The following is a 24,798-nucleotide window of genomic DNA, read 5'->3' as shown; positions in this document are numbered from 1 at the left end:
AAAAACCATATCAATATATGAATTTTTATCTCTGGAATTGCACAGGACATCTATTACAGTGGTTACCCAGGGGAAGGGGGATAAAGACTTAGAAAATAGTGTGATGACAAGGGAGAAGGAGACCTCTATTTTCATTGTAATCTCCCTGAGCTGTTTGGTTTATTCATCATGTTCATATATTACATGATAACTTAAGGAAAAAATGTTGAAGAATGAAAGTCTTTTCTTTACCACAAATATAAACTCATCCCATCAGCACTTTTAAAACCACATTAGAGGTAGCCTTCAGGGTACACACAGAGCCCAAGTTAAACACTTGGTATTCATTTTGCAGTTCAGATTTTTACTATACCTCTCCTGTGTCTTATCCCCCTACAAGGGTGTCTTATGTTTTGTTGCCCAGCATCCAATGTTCATTGTCCTGGTACCTAGTGCTACCTTCCAACTAGAGGAACCTCCCACTCTTCCACTCGCGGTGCTCACAGCTGACTTTGGGAATGGTTCATAATGCCCAAACCCTGGTCAACCAGCAAACCACATTTGGCTGCTGATGACATTTGCCAACGCAATCACAGCAAGTCTCAGTACTCTGGTTGGGAATGATGGGGCCAAGAAACTCTACTGTTTCCTGAATGTAAAAAATGTAAGGTCTGGAACTACTTCATCTATTTTGCTACCCTGCTATTTATTTAACACACTTGGACGCACAAAGGAAGACAGCTGGAAGGTGTGCAGAAAGGGGCCGGGACTCTGGCAACATAACTGAAGTCTCTGATTTAATCCCTTCCTGAAGCTCCGACCTATTCAGTGACTACGACCTGAATAAACAAGTCTATTTTCTATTTAAGTCAGTGCAAGTTTGGTCTTCCTTTACTTGCTGTACAAAGTTCCTTAACTGGCAGCACCCCTCCTTGTAGTAGGAGGAATTTACCAAGCAATATCCATCCCTGGGAGAAAGAAAGGTACAAGCAGAGCATTGCTTCCACATTTTGTAAAAAAAAAAAAAAAAAATACATACACACACACACACACACACACACACAATTCAGTGGGTATATGTGTATAATTTAAGACAAATTAGACAAATTAGTGGTCTGTATTCCAGAAAATGCTGCCTTTTCAATTGGTTAAATTGCTTTAATGACCACATCCGGATTTTAAGCTCCTGAGACATGGGTTCCTAAGTGGCAGAGAGAGTAGGGCCAGCTAGCAAGTTCATGATATGTCCTGGAATCTTGATGCTTCCACAAGGTGACCTTGGGAAATTAACATAACGTGTTTTGAACCCATTTCATCAACTCTACAATGAGCATAATAACATTTCCCAGGCAGGGTTTTTCTAAGAGTTGTTTGAGATAAGAAGTGCTTGACATAGAATGAGTGTTCAGTAAGTCACAGAACATTGTGGTATTCTTTTTATTAAAATAAGTAGTGTGTGTGTGTTGACTTAAAAAATCATCATGTGAACAGAAACGGCCCCAGGTTTTACTAGGATATTTATGTTACTGGGATATTTATGTTACAAGTTACACATGATTTTTTTTTTCCATTTGATATTTTTCCCTTTCAATATTTCCTTCCTTGTCCAGGATGGAGACACACCTGAAGAGTACGTCTCATTTGCACTCTCCAGCCCCTGAGTCTACTGGCTAGGCTCCCTCACTCCCATTGCTGGGACCCAGGCCTCAGTCCAAGGACTCCTTCACTTTGGTCCCTGCTTGCCCAACTGCCACCAGGCAGCTCTGAGCTGACCCTGTGGCCCTCTCAGGGAGGGTGCTGGCAACTGGACTCTTCTCTTCCCCTGGGTCAATGCTGATAACCCGTTATTCACCTTGTTCATCTGTTGGATCTCAGTGCTGTTTGTGATGTTTGGACCACTGCCTTTCCTGCTGCTGTTAGAAGTTTTACCCTTGCCACATCTCATCTGTTTCCAGCTGCCCTGCTTTGGCTCCACAGCCAGATGTTCCAGTCTGTTCTTTGCCCCACCCCCACGCTGAATAATTCCACTCCATCGCACTGGATAAAACCCACGGTGCTGTTTTCACTAAGCCTCTACTCTAGTTTCAATCCATGAAATACCATATGCAGTTTTAACAAAAGAAGCTTACCTTAGTCTCAGTCACTAAAACAGCTCTAGGAAATATTTCTCTATTTGTGTATTTCCATTCTGTATTACAGCTTTCTTCTCCAATACGGTATGTGGCCATAAAGTAGTGGGTACAAATGTGGTCCAATTTATTTTTTCATGCAATAAATATGGATTTAATGTTTTATTATAAATTGCTGCTAGTGTAAAAATTTACCTCTTATAATAGCATACTTTATTATTTTTCAAGTTGCCAAGGTGATCTTTTATTTTATAGAGTTGATAACTTTATTTTGCAATTGACAGAAATAATTTCAAACTAGAATATGCCTTCTCCACAAAGCAAATAAATAGTATATTCACGTGAATAAAAAGAAAGAATAGGCCTCAAATAAAAGTGGAATAATAGAGAGGATTGTGTTTCAATTTTATAGCCTTTCTGTCCATGATACAACATTTGACTTGTAACCTTCCCTTTATGTGCACCATCTGCATACTGCTACGATACAGGAAATGGGAGATGAGTTCAGGTCGTTTGGATCTATAATATTAAGTATGAACATAACAACTAAATAGAATGAGCCTGGTCTGGGGCAGTGGACTAGAAGTCATATAATTTCTATCTCCCAGCCACCATTCATTTGTTACGTCCTTGAACAAATCATTTAACCTTTCTATGCCTCAGACTTTTCTAAGAAGTAGGATAATACCTATTCCCATCACAGGCATTTGTAGGAAAAAAATCAGAATTAAAACTTTCTGGCATTTTACATAAAAAGGCTTTAGAAAAAAATAATTCCCGGGCAGTAATTTGCAAACAATCTCTATCTTCCTCAGCCACCACCTTTATATATGCAGATTCCTTGTTAACCTCAAGAGAAGGAGACAGACACATAACTAATGCTAGGAGCCCAGACTGATATAATAATAACAACATCTATCAAGCACTTACTATGTGTCAGGCGCTGCTCTAAGTGCTTTACATATATTACCTCTATTAATCCTCACACTAACCGTAAGATTTAGGCAGACATTCTTGTTAGTTCAGTTGAGGAAAGCTGGATAGTTGAGAGAAAGCAGACACTAAGTAGGTTAAATAGATTGCCCAAGGTTATACCACTGGCATGGGGTGCAGCCATGTTTAGCTCTGTGGTCTGATGCAGAACAGTTAGCCTCACCCTGGAAGGCACAGCCATCCTCACTGTTAGGCTCTGTTTGTCTGACAAACTGAGAACTGTTCAGATGGAAAAATAATTCCACTGGAAGAGATGGCAAAAGAGCACAAATATGGATCAAAAATCAATATTGGAAGAAACACACAATTTTTTTTTTGACACCATGATACCTGTACCTTGGAATGTTCTTTAGACCAGTCTCAATTAGTCAATGAATAATTCTTGAGCACCTAATATGTTCCAGATACTGTTGTTACCAATAAAGACACCAGTGAACAAGAAATACAGAGTCTCCGTCTTCAAAACAGTGTTCTCTTATTGGGATTGAAGAGGAGGGAATGCACAAATAACAAAGAGGCAAACAAATCAATAACTAACATCATTTCAGGTACTACAAATTATTATGAGAAAGACACGAAAAGGGCTTGTTCCTGAGTCCTAGGAAGAGGACAAGAGAGCAAAACTAAAGGAAGTGTTTTTTGGAAAGCCATCAAGCAGCATTAGAAGCAGAGTTTGTAATTTTTGTAATAGTGGTATGAGTGAGAAGGCACTTTTCCTACCTGAGTTTCTGTGGAAGGCAGCAGGAACACAGCAGCCTAAGCTAAAAGCTGGATCAGTCTTCATATTTTCATTCGTGTTGGAGAATAGACACTGTTCTTCATCCTAACAGAAGGGTAGGCAAAGAACAAGAATAAAGAATTCTCTAAAGAAATCAAAGACAATAATAAACGTGAAGCAACAAACACGAAAGTCTCAAATATAATTAAAGACGTGAAAATCAAATTGCAATGAGATTTTTCCTTTTCTTAGTTTAGTATGGATTGTTTAAAATATAATATCCAATGTTGGGAAGAGCTGTGGAAAACCATACATTATTCTACCGGATAACGATTTATTGAGTCCTTACTGTGTCCGGAGTATTTTGTTAGGCAGCAATGACACATGCACTTCTTTGACAAACACTTACAAAGCATCTATTGTGTATGAGGTGGTTTGCCGAGGATTGGGGGTTCCCGGTAGACAGGACAGATATGGTTCCTGCCCTCAGGGAGCTTACATGCTCGCAGAGGAGATAGACATTTAAAACACACACACACCAAAATATATATAAAACAGTGAAAACTGCTGTAAAGGAGATATTGTGGCTCCTATAGGAGTTAATAATATTACAATCAACCTAGTTAGGGCAGGAGAATTTTCCTTTGAAGAATTAACACTTGAACTCTACAAGATGAGTAGAAATTATTAGGGCCAATTGTAGAAAAAGCACTTTCTGAGCAAAATCCACAACATGAACAAAAGCACGAGGTAAGGAGGAACAAGTGTGTTTGGGAAACCATAAGAAAAATCAGTGTGGCTGGAGTCGCAGGGGCAAGGGGCCAAGAAGTGAACAGCAGGGATGAGGTGGAGAGACAAAAAGGGAGCAGACTGTAGGGAAATGAGAAGCTGCTGCAGAGATTTAAGTAGATGAGTGACATGACCAGAAATGGTGGTGAGAAATGCAGAAAAGGTCTTCCCGCAAAGAACCAACATTCCAGTGGGAGAAACAGGTTATTTTCAAATATAATTGGGGAAAATACAAATTGGCATAAAAATTGTGTTGGGCAATTAGGCAATATCTCTAAATCTAAAAATCATTTGCATCCAGTAACCCTTCATATTCCATAGAAACCCTTGCAGATGTGCAATGATGTTAATATTACTGAAAATTAGAATCAGTCTAAATGTCTATCGAAAGGATATCAAATTAATATAACATAATATGACCATAAAATGAAATACGATACAGCTATCATAAAAGAATGGGATGAATCTGCATATAGTATCCTGTAAAGATGTTTTTAAAACAGCAAAGTTTGGTGCTATAGATATATTTCCATCCCAATTGTCTTAAATAAACCAACATATATACATACACACATGCGCGCGCGCACACACACACCCACACGCACATCAGGGAGCTTTATACTTTATACCTTAAACACTCCTATTTTGCTAGATTTCATTATAATAATTATTCATTAAAATGTAATGTTTGTCAGTAAAGATACTGAAACACAGTATAGGTACAGAAGCTATTTTTAAGGGGAGTATACATTTTTATAATAAAAGAATAGAAATGTACAGACAAAAAGTTAGATGCTTGCCATTTTTGGTCAGCACACTCTTCCATTAAAAAGTAATGCCAACTAGTAGACAACATAACCAAATCAAGTTAACACAGCTAGGGAACAAATTCCATTTCCAACTTTTTACATAATTTGTTATTGTTTATTTTATTGCTGTTTGTTTATTGTCAATATAGTATGAAATATTTGTAGGTAGTAATGTTTCTATTTGTTTTAGACCCTCTAAGCCTTTGAACGATGATTGGTTCATCCTAAGCAACCAATAAATGATTGCTGAATTCTAAGACTCTCATAAAAGTTGACTTCTGATCCCTTAAACTCAAGGAATCAGCTTAGAAAAATGACAAATGCCTGAGGCCATTATGAAAAAGAGGTAATCCCAAGTCCAAGAACCCCAATTTGCTATCTAAAGAGAACATTCAAACGGACTGCTAACAAAAATGATCATAACTACAGCTCCATCTGATCTCTGAAATGGTATTTCTCCAGACATCACAGAAGACTTCAAGGATAATGTCACAGCTGACTAAGATCTCATCAAGGACCTCTAATGCGCATTAAAATCATTTTAAAAGCTCTCAGCTGAAGCCAGCAAAGCATCATTTAATTATGCAGGATTTCTGATTGCTTATCATCCACCCTTCTCTCGTTCAGCTCTTCACCCCTTGTGCGTCTCCTCTATGGAGAGCTCCCAACAATCTGAACAGCAACCTTTGTTAAGGAAGATGTGAGTGGGCAAAAGAGGGGAAAGGATCAATCAGAGTCTGAAAAAAATTAGACAGTAAGCAGGTTTTTTTCTAAAATTCCTACAACATTGCCTCATTCACAACTTGTTTATGTGATAGTCAGCCATCTTACAAATTTTAAATCTCACTTCTTAACTGATAGTAAATGTTAACATTTATCAAGTGAATGAGACTTATACGTTTGGGAATTAAAAGGAAATGTCCCATAGATTACTGATTAAACAGGATTTAGAGCACACTGAAAAACAATTTTATAGTCATTTTGCATAGAAGGGAATGAGAAGTTATTTTGTCAAGTTTTCACAGGAAATATGTCTTCTGTTTTGACATGAAAGATAGTAACTTCATTGTAAAACAATAACATATTTTGGGGGGATAACCTTGAATTCTCTAACAATGCCAAATGAAAGCTATTAAGTCAATACTCATCCACTCTGGTTTTAATCTTACAGGTTCTATAAGGATTCCAAATTTCAACAGTGTTAGCATTTTGAGATTAAGTAATTCGGAAGGGGTGTGTGTGTGTGTGTGTGTGTGTGTGTGTGTGTGTGTGTGTGTGTGTTATTCCTTTAAATAGCCACCCACCAAAAGAATAATTGTTCTTTAGACTATTAAAGGAGCAAAAGATGAATGTAAATCCTCATTTTCATTTTTCTGTTTCTGTGATAGGGTGTATGTTTCCTCTCCATAAAGCAATTAGAGAGAACTATGGACAAGCCAATTCAGATAACTTTTCAAGGAAACACATTAACTCTGTTTTCAGTACAGTTCCATTGGAAGTCATTGACAATTGATATTTGACAACCTGAAAGCACTTCCTGATTTGGAGCAGGTGCAGGTTTCAATAGGCATCCTCCACAGACAGAACAACAAAACCCTCCTTGATGTGATTACACTTATTATTCTGTGATTGCTACTTCCTGATCAGGGATACATTCAGTCATAAAAAAAAAAAGTACTATAGAATTACCCATGGATTATATGTGAAATTGTTGGGGAAGGGGAAGAGCACAAGAGAAGGCTCTAAAATATTTTCAGTTGATGCAGGGTGAATGACAGCTCCAGGTGGAATTCTGTACAACAGAGGACCATGATTAATAGATTGTGTTGATTTAAAAGAAAATGGGAACATGGAATATAGCAGAGTATTTCTGAAGACATTGTTTGAGGGAAGGATAAATGGGTGTAAAATATGAGGTCCTCATTATTTGAATATGCATCATTTAAAGGATGAGATGCAGATAGAGAGGACTTCAGTAAGGGTAGTACTCAGTTTTGCTGTGAACATAAAACTGCTCTAAAAATAAAGCCTATTTAAAAAAATAAATTAATCCACTGGGTGTTAATACACAACTGATAAGTTATTGAACACTACACATCTGAAACTAATGATGTACTATATGTTGGCTAATTGAATTTAAGTGAAAAAATAAAAATGAAAAAATGAAAAATAAATTAATCAAGGTGGTATAAAAAAAGTCAATTTATAAAACAAGATGTACCATATGACTCCACTGTAAAAATACACACATATAAAACACAAAAAAGAAAATCACATTATAGACACCAAAATATAAAGGTGATAAGATTTGGGATAAATTTTATGTTCTTCTTTTCCTAATTTCCTAGAATACTTTCACTAAATTTGTTTAAATATCAAAATGCACTTTCCCAAACTTTATAATTAATGCCCACATCTTTTATGACTCCTTAGAGCTATGAAATGTGTGCATTCTTCCCCTCTTTCCGTTGGTTCTCCGATTTTGCTCCTCATTGCTTCTTTAGTATGACTGAGAGCCAATATAGGAAGCATTTAAATGTTTATAGAACCATCTAATACTTTCTTGTTTCCAAAACCCAAAAGAACCAGAGAAATTTCTAGAATTATGAGGAGGGAATAAGAAGTAGCAAGTCATTAAGTAAGGGGCAGTTCATTCTCTTTCATTTTAGTCATGCAGCATTACCTGAAACAGCAATTTACTTTTTGCAAGGGCCCATTAAATGAATGTCATCAATTTACAAGTGATGTCACACCATGATTTTGGAGAACTCTGTTGTTAGCCACAGTCCTGTAACAAACAGTGGGTCTGCCTTATTCCTGTTCAACCAGTGACATATTTATAACATCTTATTTTTGCAAATGGCTGCTCTCTTTCTCATTTATGAGCATAACACAAGCCTGCAAATATTATGGTTCTTTGAGGGCAACACGTTAGGTATTTGCCCTTGAAGTTCCTCTGTCTCTTTGGCGAATAGAGAGGGATTTGAATGCAACTAGTTTGTTATCTAGTACATTGAGGATTTTTGTTTTGTTTTCGTTTTTATTTCCATTTTTGATTTTGGATTAAATAGCACCAAATTACTGAATCTATAGCTACGTTTTTCATGTAGAATACCTTTCCCTCATATTCAGAGCTTCTCAACTATGGGCCACAAGGAGTGACCAACCAGTAAATCTGGATCAAAACTCCCAATTATTTCCTCAAAGTCTTAAGATTTCTGCCACAGTCTCTACCCAACTACTGCCAAGGAAAGTCCACACTCACCTTCCTGGTATTCAAATTGTTTCTCCCTCCACAGAGTTCCTTTCTACCCAAATACCCCTCTACCCCACAATTAGGAATTCCTGCTCTTGAACAGCCAGGCTATCTACTTTGTCATCAACATGGGGGGCTTCCACATTCCATCCTCTGCCTTTACTTGTGGACGGGTCTCCTCCTGAAAGTCTGATGGCCTTCTCTGCACAACGCTGAGTGAAATATTCCTATGGACATGGCAGTGAAGCTGAGCCTTGATCCCAAACACTGAATAATGTACATTCCCAAAACACAACACCTTGCTAACAAAGATGAAGATTAGGTTAGGGGCATTCTGGTAATTGAGTTTTCACATTTTGAGAAAAGCATAAAAATGAGCAACATTAATGTAAGATCTTTGAAAAAGATACAGTAGGGATTTTTAGATCATAAATCATTTTTCTTTCTCTGACATTGTATCTGTGAGTATTTAAACCCCTTAAATTGACCTTACAGACTAAATGCATGCCTCGTCTTTCTTCTCATGAAAAAAACTGTAGACCTGGAGCTTTTTGTGGTACATTTCAACAGATATTTAATAGAAATATACAATTATCTACAGGGAATATTTGATGCATAACTAGGGGGCAATATCCAGACCTCTGCTCTGAAGAGGGAATCTATTAAATAAACACAGTGAGTCTGCATTATTCTCCAATCAATTGAAGGGTCAATTAAACAAATTCCAATCAAGTCCCCTTCTGTTTTTCTTGCTAGAGTGTCAGTTGAATAAGACTTTGTGATGGGTCTACCCAGCTGGGGAACCCACATGAAATTAGTGGCTGTGGCGTCAGAGGAGACCCATTTCAGGTGTTTTTATTTAAATATAATTAGATTATATAAATATATAAATTTATAGTTATATAAATTTATATATAAATATAATTAGACTAAATATAATTAGTCCTTATAACTAAGGACTTTCTATAAAAAGTATGGGCAAAGAGCTACACTTGATCTTTGAAATGAACTGTAGGTGTGTGCGCACAAAATATATACAGAGGTATGTATAATTAATATGCAGGTTTGCTGTTAGCTTATAATCTTTTCTGTAATCTTTCCTATCCTGGTATTTGCAATGCCCATAGTCAAGTGGAGCGAGGGTACATTTCAGTCTATTTTTTTCCCAATTCTACACTAAGAATAATAATAATAATATTGATCATTTACCGTATGCCCTATTTTTAACTCTAAGTATTCTATGGCTTCCTACTCCTTTAATGATCACATTAGTTCTCCATTTCACTGATGAGAAAACCAAGACACCCTCAATCATTCTCAGTGACCCAGAAAGTCTGAGATGCTCTTTGATGTCCACGGAAAGTTCATGGGGTCTCTCTCAGGCCTATTTACAACAAGACTAGACCTTGTAATCTCTACTGCCCAATGCATTGCCATGCTTGTGGGCAGGAATCCTGACGGAAACTGACCACAGCCTCTGGCTTCATCAGGGAAAAAGTCATACAAATCTGTCTAACCCACCCCACCTGCCCACCCACCATCAATAGGGCATATATTAATTACTCAACAGATACATGCTAAACAAACAAAGAAATTAACCAAATATATATTAATACAGGTGGGCTTCAAATTTCTGGAAGGCACAGAAAACTGAAAAGGGGTTAACACTAAGGTCACCACTGAGAAAGCAAGTGTTTTAGAAGCAAATTTATCCATGCCTCCTTTTTTCCTGGAACCATCTCTCTTTTCTGTCCACAGGGCAGACTTATGTAGAAATACCATGAGGGGGTTTCACAGGAAGGAGTGGTTGTCAGGCAATTTCTATTGCAGACAGTTCAATCTCAAATGATTTATGAAGTTTTAGTTGTTTATTGCACAGAATTGCCTTACATGAAGGACATTTCAGTCTAGGTGGATTTATTAGGGCCCTCATTAGATTAGTTACATGGCGAGAAGTGGCTTAATTTTACTGAGAAATGCCTTTGATTGTACCCCCTCCCCAGAAATCTTATTCATTACATAAAAGTTGAGGAGCAATCCACTTAGGACTAACATATGAATGTCTTTCCTCTTGTGAACAAACAAGCAAAATGAAGACAACTGGTGGTTGCATAGGGCACTACACAGCATATCTAACAATAAGAAAATAATCCTCTGAGAACAGAGGTAGTGGTTGAATTACACGCGAACATACCCTCAAAACTGCTCCACAGAGAAAGCTGTTTTGTACTGATTTCTTTTGTGTCTCTCAAGACGACAGTGAACCTTCACCCATTTCCAATTTTTTTCCATGACTTACAGTGTCATAGTACCACTTACTCTTCATCGTATGATTACGGAATTTTAGAATTGGCCATGTCCACACACACAAAAAAATGGTTCAGTGATATCCTCTACAACACCCAGCTTGATAATAGATGAGTGAGAACAGAAATCTACCCTCCTCCTCACATATTATATTATCTCTGAATAAGGTCATCCCAATTAATATAGAAATGATAAGACAGAAGAAAGTCAATTAAATGAAAGCAAGTACACCTTGAGAGTGTATCAATGATTACACTATTCTAATTAAAATAGATCCTTTTGTTTATCCGATCTTGTCATACCTTTCTCTAAATCACTGCATTGTTCAGAGCTTATTAATCAGCACGAATGTATTATTATCTAATAATAGTGGAAGCAAATCTAACCATTATAATTTTCAAGAATCAGACCAACCAAACTGTCTCTGTAATTGCTCTCACTGATCCTAAGAAGAGTAGTAGTTTTGCATGTTTTATGATGATAAGCGACTAATTGAATTGATTCCTTGTAACTAATTGTGACAGTGTTTGTTGTTATTCGGCATGTCACTATAGAGCTTTACAGAAGCACACAAAAACTCCGCTAGCAGAAAAATCACTGATAAGCCACTTTTTTAACAACGTGAAAACTTCGACGAAGCTGGTAACTTTGAGTACTGCAAGCACTGAAACTAGACTTAATTTCACCTCCGGAGGAAAAAAGCCAACATAACATCAAGTAGCAACATCTACTGTTGTCCAATATGGATACTGAATGTGCAACCTGATAACAGTACAATTCTTAAAATCTGGAAAGGCAAAAAGAAAAGATTGCTCATATGCTCGGCAGATATATTCTACCTTTTAAAAAAATAAAATAAGCACACCACTTTTGTTACAGAAATACGCGAATGTATCCAAATTCTCTACCCACATGGTATTCTGGGGGACTATAAAGAAAACACGAGTTCGGTTAACATAAAAGGAATATTTCATGAAATTTCTTTGCCTACGAGTGGTATAGCAAAGCGATAAAACAATATGGAAATGTATCTCAAGGACTATAACACAGCTACTGTTTTGAGTCAATGATCATGCTTCTGGGATATTTATATTAAGAAAGTAATTACATGAAAAAAATCTGCATAAAGATGCCAATTGCAGTACCATCCACAACGTTGAAGGAAATTGAAATGTTCTATGGCAGATGAACAGTTCAATCAATTCTGACATAGTAGCTCACTTGATGTAATATTATTTATCCATTATAATTATAAAATCTATGTGGAAATAGAAAACTTTAATCGATGTTAATTGAAAAAATACAAAATACACAAGAGGTATATAGTGATGTTAATTTTTTTCATCTGGAAAAATTGTGAAGGAGGATTCTACATAAAGAGTATATTTGATTAAGGCAATAAAAGTCATAAGGATTTTATTTTTTCACAAAGTATTCCTTTTCTTCAGTGATTTTTCTCTATTATCAAAAAGTGAAGAAAAACAGTTGAAGCATAAATTCCAGAGAAAGGGGAAATTAATTCAAAACAAGAATTTTGTAATTTAGAGTAAGCAAAAGGTAAAGGTTACCTGCTACCAAGTAAAAGGTACAGGGTTTTCTTTTAGGTTCAATTCAATCACATATCCTAGGATTGGCTTGTGAGCTATTTGTACAAAGAGAAAAATGGAAAGAAAGCCTACTGCATATTCTCATCTGTTAAGAAGACCGCTCAGGGGGCGCCTGGGTGGCTCAGTCAGATAAGCGACTGCCTTCAGTGCACGTCATGATGCTGGAGTCCCTGGATCGAGTCCCGCACCAGGCTCCCTGCTCCCCAGGGAGTCTGCTTCTCCCTCTGACCCTCCCCCCTCTCATATGCTCTCTCTCTATCTCTCATTCTCTCTCTCTCTCATTCTCTCTCTCAAATAAATAAGTAAAATCTTTAAAAAAAAAAAAAGACTGCTCAGGGTATCACTATAAACTTTGAAAATCATAGTCACATTTAACTTGGAATAGCAAATTTTCCCACGAAACATGCTAAATTGCCACCACTTTCTTGAAGTGTGGCACTGGATACTTGATGTACCATTATGTTTCACACAATTTACCTTAAGTCCTCTCTTAACCTCCCTATACTGGCTTTATCAAAAGTAACAATAAGACATCCTTCCATTTCTTAGCAAATGCCAAGAATGAATCACTATTAACACTGTAGAAAACACCTAAAGGCCACTGTGTGTTTATAGTTACAATAAAATGTTGTATCTAATACAGAATTTCTAGCACTTTCTGGTGTCCCTCTAATACTAAAGTGATCATCGCACCATTGGGTTGTTTTATGAGGCATTTGTTCATCTCCAGAGTAGAGAAACTGGAAGAATGAAGGTTAGAAATTTCATCCCGATGGTGGGACTGCCTTATGACTTAGAAAGAGTGCCAAAGAGTACACGAGACAGTGCTTTGCATAGGTGTTATTCTCGGCGTGTGTTCTCCTTGGTCACTAAACTAAAAATTACTGTAAAATTACTGCAAAATTAATAATGCTTCATAACACACTAAAAAGAATACAAGAAGAAATTTTCAAGTGAAAAGTGAAGGCCAGGTAAATTGTAAAGAACGAATATATAGCTGATTTGTAATTGACAGTGTATGTCAAATTTAACAATGTTAACTGTGGATTTCTTTTCCTTTGTAGGTTTATGTCCCTTTGTACTCCCTGCTTCATCAATTACAGGAAATATGAAATGATTCTGAGTTTTCCTTAGACTAAGCAGCACCTAGATCGAACACTTGGATAAACCATGTGCCAACATCTTGAGTCTATAGTGTTACAATGTCACATGAATTGGCTCTTCGCTAAAACTTTCATAATTCTCAGCTGGAAATTTTTGAGAAGAACAGCATGCTGAAGATCACATGTGATTCATAATTACTTTTTGAATCAAATTTTTATTTTGGAATGATTTTAAATTTACAGAAAAGTTTCAAAGGTAATTCAGAGAGTTTCTGTATGCCCTTCACCCAATTTCTCCTATTGTTAGCATCTTACATTTGTCAAAACTGAGAAACCAACATCAGTGGGTCTGATTATTAACTGAATTCCAGACTTTGTTTGGATTTCACCAGTTTTTCCAATAACACTGTTCTTCTGTTCTAGGAACTGATCCAGCATAGCACATTGCATTTAGTACAATTAACTTGTCAAAGGAAAAAAAGAGGTGCATGTAAATTATTTAATTATAAAATAACATTCGCACATCACCATTTTCCCTGCTTCATTTCACCTCTTCCCAACTGCACCTTGTAGTAAATACACAGCATAAAATACCAATCACCAAAAGAAAAATATAACATTCAAAAATAGACATGGATGATGTTTGTGTAGTCCACGTGCACTGCCCACAACACCAGGGACAGTTTTATTGCTGTTTTTTATTTCTCCAGATCAAAACTGTGAAGTTCCTGCCTACTAGACGAGCTGGCAGGTCCCGCTATTTCTTTAATGAGCAACTCCAGTCCCTGCATTTCCCCCCAAAACACACTCTCAGCTTATCTCCCATCCAGTGTAGGAAAGAGTTGCTTGGATTTTCATAGTCAAGAGAGAGAACACTGATGTCCAATTAAACTTCTTTAGCTGTAGTTCACACTGCCTCCAATCCTGCTGGTGAATGTGGGCTTCCCAAGACAGAGAGCCACTCCGGGGCCATAATGTAAGGTGCCTCGCCGCTCAGGCCTCTTGATTTCCTTTAACAGAAACCAACCGCTCAGCCTCTGAGCGCAAATTGTTGAAGCATGCTTCTTCCTGATTGCCAGGGCACCATTCCCTTATTCCTAGATCTTTCAATTTAGAGATCACATGGACTTTCTAGCAAGGCAGCAGACATTGAAAAGCACTCAGAATGGTTCTGAATTCAGACTTCCAGGACCTAGAGTCTGTCCTTTTCTGCCACCAGCTTCATTTTTTCTACCCTAACCATAGGAATTGAGTGTTTTTTTTCTTTACCAGCACTCCAAATTAAAAGTACTGACCCCAACGACTCTGCTCTCTCTACTGGAGCTCTTTATGCCTTCCATGAGCCCTGTATATTCAAAACACAAAATCCTGTTTGAGGTTTTCTCGAGGGAGGAGGCTGGCGTGCTGCTTCACGTCAGGCCCCAAACAATAAAATGACCTTGTTCTTTTAGTCTGGGAGTGGGTAGTAGAGACCAAGGAATGATGCCCTAACCTCACCAGAGAGGCGCTATCTCTATTCCTAAAGCAGAGACATAAGGCATTTAAAAAACAAAACAAAACAAAATCATGTATTTACTACAATTTAAGAGAAAAACCACAAAACTTAACAAGGTCTATGTTCTCAAAGAAAGCTGAAAATGTAATCACTTTTGTTATTCTCTTGAAATAAAAGTTTTTAAAAAGTTATTTTAACGTAACTCCTATTCATTGAGAAAATGTTAGAAAACTCAGAAAAATGGGGGGAAAAACCCCTCTATATCAGGAAAACCCAATGACAACAATTACTATATGTGATTAGCTAGGTTTCTAATTAATATATTCAATGACACAGTGGGAATCATATGCACTAGTTTTGTGGCTGGCATCCTATTAACTTTATTAAAATATAATTGTATGTCATATTATTTACTCATTTTAAATGTTCAATTCAATTGTTTCTAGGTGTTCACAGAGTTTTACAACTTCCCCATAATCAAATATTAGAACATTTTCATTATCTCAAAAGCAGAATCAGACTATAGATATGGAGAACAAACTTATGGTTGCCAGAGGGGAGGGTGCTGGAGTGTTAGGCAAATGGGTAATGGGGAGTGGGAGATACAGGCTTCCAGTTATGCAATAAGTAAGTCCCAGAAATCAAAGTCACAGCATAAGGAATATAGTGGGTGATGTTGTAATGCGATGTATCAGGACAGATGGTAGCGACGCTGGTGGTGAACATACAACATAATGTATAAGCCTGTCAAATCACTACATTGTACACCTGGAACTAATGTAACACTGTGTGTCAACTATACTCCAAAAAAAAAAAAGAAAAAGAAAAAGAAAAAGAAAAAAGAAAAGAAAAAGAAGAAAAAAAGAAAAGAAACCCTGTACCAATGAGCAGTTCCTTCTTCCCCCCCCACATGCCATCCCCTTAAGCTTCACCCAATCTAGACAATCACTAAACTCTCTCTCTCTCTCTCTCTCTATATATATATATATATATATACATATATACACATATCCATATCATATATATATATTTGCCTATTCAGGCTATATCATATGAACGTTAACATAAAATAGGTGGCCTTCTGTGTCTGGCTTCTTTCACTTAGCACAATGGTTTCAAGGATTATCCATGTTGTAGCCTGTATCAGTATCGAATTCCATTTTAATGGCTGAATAATAGCCCACTGTAGAAAAAAGCCACATTTTTAATCCATTCATCAGTTGACAAGCATTTGGGTTGTTTGGACTTTTGGCTATCATGAATAATGCTGCTGTGAATGTTCATGTACAAGTGTTTGTGTGAACATATGTTTTCATTTACCTTGGGTACGTTTCTAAAAGTGGGACTGCTGAATCATACAGTGACTATATATTTAGCATTTTGAAGAACTGCCAAATTATTTTCAAAAGTGGTTGTACCATTTTACAGTCCTGCCAGCAGTATATGAGGGTTCCAATTTTTCCACATCCTTGGCAACATTTGTGGCTGCCTTTTTCATTACAACCATTCTAGTGGACGTGAAGTGGACTATCACTGGGATTTCAAGTTGCATTTCCCTAATGACTGATGATATCGAGCATCTTTTCATGTACTTACTGGCCATTTGTATATCTTCTTTGGAGAAATATTTATTCAAATTATTCAAGTCATTTGCCCATTTTTAATTGAGTTATTTATCTGTTGATTGTTGAATTTGTAAGAGTTCATTATATATCCTGAATACAAGTCCCTTTTGAGATATGTAATTTGCAAATATTTTATCCAACTCTGTATGTTATCTTTTTGGTTTCTTTATGACAGGCTTTGAAGGAGAAAAGTTTTTAATTTTTATGAACTGCCATTTATCTACATGGTGTCATATGTAAACCTATGTAAAAAAAAAATCACTGCCTAATCTAGGGTCACAAAGATTTACTTCTATGTTTTCATCTCAAATTTTTATAGTTTTAATTCTTACATTTAAGTCTTTGATTCATTATGAGTTATTTTCTTGTACAGTGTGAAGTAGAGGTCTAATTCCATGCTTTTGCATGTATATATCTAGTTGTCCTGACACCATTTATAAAAAAGGCTATTCTTTCCCCCACTGAATTTGTGTTAAATTCTTTAAATGTCCCAATAGGGTATAGAAGTGTTACTTCTAGATAGTGCCATTCTACTTCCCTTTATTTTTTTACTTCTATTGTTTTGCATATTATGTCTATATAGGTTATAAACCCAATAATACATTGTTTTAATTATTTATTTACACAATATTATGTCCTTTAAAGAAGTTATGAGGAGAAAGGAGTACACAAATATTTATAGTTAATTTTCTTATTTACCATTTTTGGTTCTCTTTTTCTCCTCTTTGTTCAAGTTATCATCCGGTGTCATTTCCTTATTCCAGTATAGCTTCATTCCCACCCCAATCCATTGTATTACTGTCAAATGTATTAGAGTTGGCTGAGTTTCATAAATGTGTAAATTAAGGTTTTTAAATAAAATTTTATTTATTTATTTTTAAGACATTTATTTCAGAGAGAGAGAGAAAGAAAGAGAGCATGCAGGGGGGAGGAGCAGAGGGAGAGGGAAAGAGAGACTCCCAAGCAGGACTCGACCCCCACCCCAAGCACAGAGCCCAACACGAGGCCCAATCCAACGACCCCGAGATCACAACCCAACTGGAAATCAAGAGTTGGACGCTCAACTGACTGAGCCACCCAGAGTCCCCTTAATAAAATTTTTAAAGTTTCCAGGCATTATTCCTTCAAATAACTTTTGTATCTCTTTTTATCTCTCATCTGTTTCTGGTATTCCCATATGTGTATGTTGGTGGTCTTAATGATGTCCCACATTTTTCTGAGTTTCTGTTTATTTTTCTACATTCTTTTTTTTCTTGTTTTTAGGTTGTATTATCTTTGTAGGCTTGCTGATTCTTTCTTCTATTAGCGTAAAGCTACAATGAGCTTTTCTAGTGATTTTTTTAATTTCAGTTCTTGTACTTTTCAACTCCAGAATATCCATTTGTTTCTTTTTTAAATAATTCTTACGTCTTTATTAATATTCACTATCTGATGAGTCATTTTTATCACATTTGCTTTTAATTCTATAATAGCTGCTTTGAAGTTCTTGCTAAGTCCAACATATGAGCCCCTCAAAGGCAATTTCTATCACCTGCTTTTTCTTTTCCTGCATATGAACCATATCGTTTCTTTTCATGTCTCATAATTTTTATTGAAAACCTGACACTTTAGACACGTAGTATAGCAACTCTGGATCCTGATCAATCTTCTCCTTTTAGACTTCTTGTTCTGGCTACTGTTTGTGCGTTTATGACTTGGCAGGAAAAAATCTGTGAAACCCATTCCTCTGCAGTATGTAGCCTCTAATGTTACAGCTCACTATTTTTTCCTTGTTTTTATCTTTTAGCCAGGCTTCCTAAGGTTCTCCTTGGGTCCACATATATCACTTACTGGTCTGACTTCTGCTTAATTCTTCTGAGCTAGTTAGGTTCTTGCCTTTTCCCATTGCATGTGTGTGTAGCTTAGAGACTGCTTTCATAATTCAGAGACTTTACGATTTTGACTTGTTTTTATCCAGGGACTAGTAGCTTGGAGGTTCTCTCTACACTCATTGATGTGAGGGCAAGTGCCTTGGGCATGCACACAATATTCTAGATCACTAGAGGTGAGTGTGATTTTATTTCTAAGCCTGGCTTCTTAGAAGTCATCCATGGGTCAGAGTAACTTATTTTTCAGTCCGTGTTTGGTCAGGTTGTTCTTCAGCCCCTTGTGGCAATAAGGCTCAAGGCCCCTTGCTGATGATCTATACGTAACTTGGGGAAGGCCTTCAAGTCTACCTCACTTTTCACTTTTATTATTCCTGACTGCAACCTAGCATCTGCACACACCCTTCTGAACCCATGGTGATGCGTGGTGTCCCAGAGGTATCTTCCTACTCTGGTTCTCTCTGTTAATCTCCTAGATGGTCTGCCCCTTTCCTTGCTGCTACTAGTATCATGGAGGTAACAAGGCCCTCTTAACTGCTAACCACCAAGGTCTCCATTGTTTTTTAAAGTGCCCTTTTGGCATAAACTTGTCTAAGCTCTGTTCCAAATAAATAAGTCAGGCAGAGTTGTGGAGATCTCAGTCCTTATGGCCTGCCTCTTTTCCTGGGGAAAGCCTTGACACTACTGTGACATGCTGGGGTCAGGGAAAGTAGCCGAATTCTCATAGAGTGATACCTCCACTCTACAAGTGGTCTGTGTCAATGGGAGGATAGTAGCTGCTGGTCTTCTCAGCTAATCCCTCCCAGAACGGAACCGCCAATTTATGAGTAAACTATATTGGGGCAACTGGAGCCCTGTATTCATAACCTCCATGTCTGGGGTGGGCTTCCACCCTACCACTGAGGGCTAGGTGGGTGGCACAAGGAAGTCCAATCTTTTTGGCCATGCCCATTTGGAATAGAGTTTCCAGAGCATGGAGCTGGGGTGAAGGTGGAGAGATTACTGATATCAGTGGCCTACTCCTCCTAGGATTAAACTGTAGACTCAGACTCGGAATTAGAGAAGAGAGAGTTTCCATCTTCTTGGCCACACACTGCAGGGTAGAGCTGCTGTAACATGGGGAGTTGAGGGAGTGGAAGGAAGAATGGGAGCAGGCCCTTGCTCAAAACACAACAGACCTTGACTGTCCTTAGAGATTTAGTTCATTTTTTTAAAATAAATATGTCTCCATTTGCTGTATGTCCTTATGACATTTTCCAGAGACTTTAAATGGTTTTTGTTGTTGTTTAAGTATTTGCATGTTAAATGTGCCCACTGAGATCCTCACAGGGTCATTCTGACAGTCCTAGCATGCATTATTTTTATGGCCCATAATTGTTATTTTGTTTCTCTCTTTGACAAAATAGTTATACAGGAAAAAACTTCTATTTTTTTAACTTCCAAATGATTGGGGTTTTATTGCTTTACCTTTTAATTTCTCATATTGCTATTAATACTCAGTTCTATTTTATTGTGATTAAAAATAATGTTTTTTTTTCCTGAAATGAATTTTAGGTCTTTTCTGTCATCTAGTGAATAATTATACTTGTTGTATTTTGGGCCATGAGTGGTGATAGGGAATAAAAGTGAGGAAAAAGTTGTCCAAGAAAAAAAAAGAACATCTAAATTGGAAGATACTCACTGATAAATTAGTCTTTGTGCTGACAGCAGGTTTCATCACAAACTAAATTTAAGAAAATTTCAACAAGGGCTTGGTGTGCTAACAGATCCTAGCCAAGAAGCAGGTCATCTATGAATGACAGAGTCTCAATTTTGTAGAAAATTTATGGCATATTAAATAGTAAGAGATAATTTTCTTTCTACATTATTATAACACAGAAGCACAAATCCACGGAAGAGGATCAGAAGAAGGGAAAGATGTGCATTGACATACAGCTTTTTGTACCAGTTTAATTATTACAGCTGATGATATATATGTATTTAAACAGGTATGTATTATTATTGTCTTGTAACATATCAAAGAATATTATTGTGCAATGTGAACTGGTATTAGAATATTCATTATATCAAGGAGGACATTTATATACTATACTATACTATGAAATGCTAAAGAAATAGAGAAAGGTCATTACAATGGTCTTAATAAGCTCATTTTTCTGTAAATACAACTTACCATTCAAGGAAAGAAAAGGAGAAGAAGAAGTCATCTCATGGAGCACTTGAAAATTGTTTTTTTTCCCCTAATTTTGTGGGTTATGAAACAGCATGGCTTTTCCTGGGTTTAGAATTAGCAAGCCCTTCAGAGGAACATGGTGCCAGGAGAAACTGGCACTCTTTCCCTCTGACTGTGTATCCAAAGCCTAGTAGTATCCCATGTTACTGTTAAGGATGAAAAATCATTTGAACCAGAAGCTTCACTGGCCAAATTGCCAGGAGAATAATTTTCTCTTGAGCCAAACAGAGGCATATCACTGAGAGAAGGAAGGAGGATAACCTGCAGTGCTCCTGGGTGAGAATGGGGAAGGCTTGATATGATCTTTAGTTGCTCATCTAAGATATAGCAGAAGAAAATGACTGTTTTTTTTGTTTCACAAATCTCAAAATGAGAATCATGAAAGTTGAAGGATTTGCTAAATTAAAATAATGAATGTTGGATGGAAAATATGATATAGAATTGGAAACTTCAGAACCAGGCATAAAGACAGACGTTCAGAGCCTAGGCTCAAGGGATCCAACTATCTCAGTTAGTAATCTGCCTTCACCCCTTATTCACAGCATGCTAGAATAACACAACAACAAAATGTCACCCTTCTATGACTCAGTTTTGTCACCTATAAAATGGAGCATATTAATAGGGTTGTTATAAGGGTTAAAGAAACAGATTTATGTAAATTTCTTTGGACAAGCTAGGACAATGCTAGGTACTCAGTGAGTCACAGGTTGTCAACATCAGCATCACCATCACTGCAACACATCATCAGCAACACTAACACTCCTCCTAACTTGATTAATTAATCGAACATTTAAAACAAAAGGTTTCAAGGGGCGGAACAAGATGGCAGAGGAGTAGGAGACCTGGATTTCGTCTGGTCTCAGGAATTGAGCTGGATAGGGATCAAACCATTCTGAACACCTACGAACTCAACAGGTGATTGAAGAAAAGAATAGAAACAACTCTCTGAACAGAAAAGCGATCACTTACTGGAAGGTAGGACGTGCGGAGAAGTGAACCCGAGGCGATATTCGGGAGGATAGACGGCGGGGGAGGGGGCCTCCGTCGGCCACTTCTGGCAAGTGCTAGAGCCGCGGAGCACAAAATCGGACCTTTTAGAAGTTGGCTCCGCTGAGGGACGTCGCTGCAGTGGCTAAGCGGGGGGTGGAACCCTCCCGGGACAGTGTGGTCTCAGGACCCTCGGGGTCACAGAAAGACCGGGGGAGCCTGAGTGCAGCAGAGCTCCCGGGTATCGGAGCAGGGAAGCCGGCTGCAGAGACGGAGCCGAGGCGCGGGCTCTCAGCTCGGGGTGGCCATAAACTGTGATCCGCGGCCCAGTCGGGCTACTGCTCCTCCAGCAGGGACCCCACAAGCGGCAGAGCCAGGGAGACTCCCCTTCCTTCCCGGGGAGGAGCGGCGCGGGAGCGCACCACAGGGATCTGCTGGGTTTGGAGACTCCACACGGGGTCGGGTGCCAGAGATAGAAACGCTGGTTCACAGGCCGGGTGAGCACGGAGTGCAGACGGAGACCAGGGACATGGGAGTGACTGCTTTTCTCTGGGGGAGCACTGAGGAGCGGGGCCCCGAGTTCTCGGCTCCTCCGGACGGAGATTGGGAGGCCGCCATTTTCACCCTCGTCCTCCAAACCTGTACTGAGAGCTTGCAGGGAACAAAAGCTCCTGAGAGCAAACCCGAGCAGATTACTTAGCCCGGACTCACAAGGGCGGGGCAATTCCGCTTCCGGCAAAGACATTTGGGAACCACGGCAACAGGCCCCTCCCCCAGAAGATCAGCACGAACAGCCAGCCAAGACCAAGTTTACCAATCAATGAGAATAGCAGAACTCCAGCGCGAGGGGAATACTGCCCATAGAATTCATGGTTTTTTACCATGATTCATAGGTCTTTCAAAGTTAATTTTTTTAACTGTTTTTTTTTTAATTTTTCTTTTTCCCTTTTTCAACCAACATCTTGTCAATCTCTTTTTTTAAAAAAACTTTTTTTATTTTTCATTTTTAGAGTCATATTCTATCCCTTCATAGTAGTTACCTTATATTTGGCATATATATATATATATATATATATATATATAAGTTGTTCTCTGTTTAAAATTTTGAGATACAGTTTCTAATAACATATCAAAATTTACTCTAAATCTCTAGTTTATGGCTTTGTTCTAGTCTCCTGCCTGATCACATTATCTCCTGCCCTTTTTTTCTTTCTTCTTTTTTAATCCTCTTCTTTCTTTTTACAAACATCTTCTTGTCAATTCCTTTTCTAAAATTTTTTTAAAATTTTCATCTTTACAGTCATATTCCATCCCTTCATCGTATCAACGCTCGTTTTGTACATATATGTCTTTCTTTCTTTAAAATTTTAGGAGGCACTTTCTTCTAACAGACCAAAATACACCCAAAATCTAGTGTGTGGCACTGATCTATGCACCAGCCTGATCATATTTGATCATATTGTTTTTTTTGTTTTGTTCTGTTTTTGTTTGTTTTTATCTTTATCTTTTTTTTCCTTCTCTTTCTTTTTTCTTTCTTTCCCTTTCTTTTCCCCTGGTTTAAGGTCTTTTCTGATTTGATTAGAGTATATTTTCTGGGGACATTGTTAACCTGTTAGCATTTTGTCTCTCATTCATCTATTCTCCTCTGGACAAAATGACAAGATGGAAAAAAATCACCTCACCAAAAAGAACAAGAGGTAGTACCGTCTGCCTGGGACCTACTCAATAAGGACATTAGTGCGATGTCGGACCTAGGATTCAGGATCATGACTTTAAAGATACTAGCTGGGCTTGAAAAAAGCATGGAAGTTCTTAGAGAAACCCTTTCTGGAGAAATAAAAGAACTAAAATCTAACCAAGTCGAAATCAAAAAGGCTATTAATGAGGTGCAATCAAAAATGGGGGCACTAACTGCTAGGATAAATGAGGCAGAAGAGAGAATCAGCATATAGAAGACCAAACGATGGAAAATAAAGAGGCTGAGAAAAAGAGAGATGAACAACTACTGGATCACGAGGGCAGAATTCAAGAGACAAGCGATACAATAAGACAAAACATTAGAATAATTGGGATCCCAGAAGAAGAAGAAAGAGAGAGAGGGGCAGAAGGTATATTAGAGCAAATTATAGCAGAGAACTTCCCTAATGTGGGGAAGGAAACAGGCATCAAAATCCAGGAGGCACAGAGAACCCCTCTCAAAATCAAATAAAAATAGGTCAACACCCCGACATCTAATAGTAAAACTTACGAGTCTCAGAGACAAACAGAAAATCCTGAAAGCAGCTCGGGAGAAGAGACATGTAATCTATAATGGTAAAAACATTAGAATGGCAACAGGCCTATCCACAGAGACCCGGCAGGCCAGAAAGGACTGGCATGATATATTCAGAACACTAAACGAGAAAAATATGCAGCCAAGAATACTATATCCAGCTAGGCTGTCATTGAAAAGAGAAGGAGAGATAAAAATCTCACAGGACAAACAAAAACTAAAGGAATTTGCAAACACGAAACCAGCCCTCCAAGAAATATTGAAAGGGGTCCTCTAAGCAAAGAGAGAGCCTAAATGTAAGATAGACCAGAAAGGAACACAGACAATATACAGTAACAGTCACTTTACAGGCAATACAGTGGCACTAAATTCATATCTCTCAATAGTTACCCTGAATGTAAATGGGCTAAATGCCCCAATCAAAAGACACAGGCTATCAGATTGGATTAAAGAACAAGACCCATCAATATGCTGTCTGCAAGAGACTCATTTTAGACCCAAAGACACCCCCACATTGAAAGTAAGGGGTGGAAAACCACTTACCATGCTAATGGACACCAAAAGAAAGGTGGGTGGCAATCCTTATATCAGACAAATTAGATTTTAAAACAAAGACTGTAATAAGAGATGA

At 37.7% G+C, this 24,798-nt stretch overlaps 1 long non-coding RNA gene across 1 annotated transcript in view; it reads right to left on the bottom strand.

The window, feature by feature from the left end:
* LOC141373716 (uncharacterized) overlaps nucleotides 1–21,935 on the bottom strand; it is a 66,828-nt gene extending 44,893 nt beyond the window's left edge. The window contains exons 1-2 of the long non-coding RNA XR_012379992.1: nucleotides 21,878–21,935; nucleotides 3,822–3,924 (exon numbers count right to left, since the gene is read on the bottom strand). This is a non-coding gene — a long non-coding RNA (uncharacterized lncRNA). The remainder of the gene's footprint in view (nucleotides 1–3,821; nucleotides 3,925–21,877) is intronic.
* Nucleotides 21,936–24,798: the final 2,863 nt, after the last annotated feature.

This window comes from Callorhinus ursinus, unplaced genomic scaffold (genome assembly GCF_003265705.2).
Source record: "Callorhinus ursinus isolate GAN/ISIS: 27379988/994484 unplaced genomic scaffold, GSC_fseal_2.0 scaffold11, whole genome shotgun sequence".
NCBI classification, from domain to species: domain Eukaryota; kingdom Metazoa; phylum Chordata; class Mammalia; order Carnivora; family Otariidae; genus Callorhinus; species Callorhinus ursinus.
This window is presented reverse-complemented; position numbering and strand designations above follow the sequence as displayed.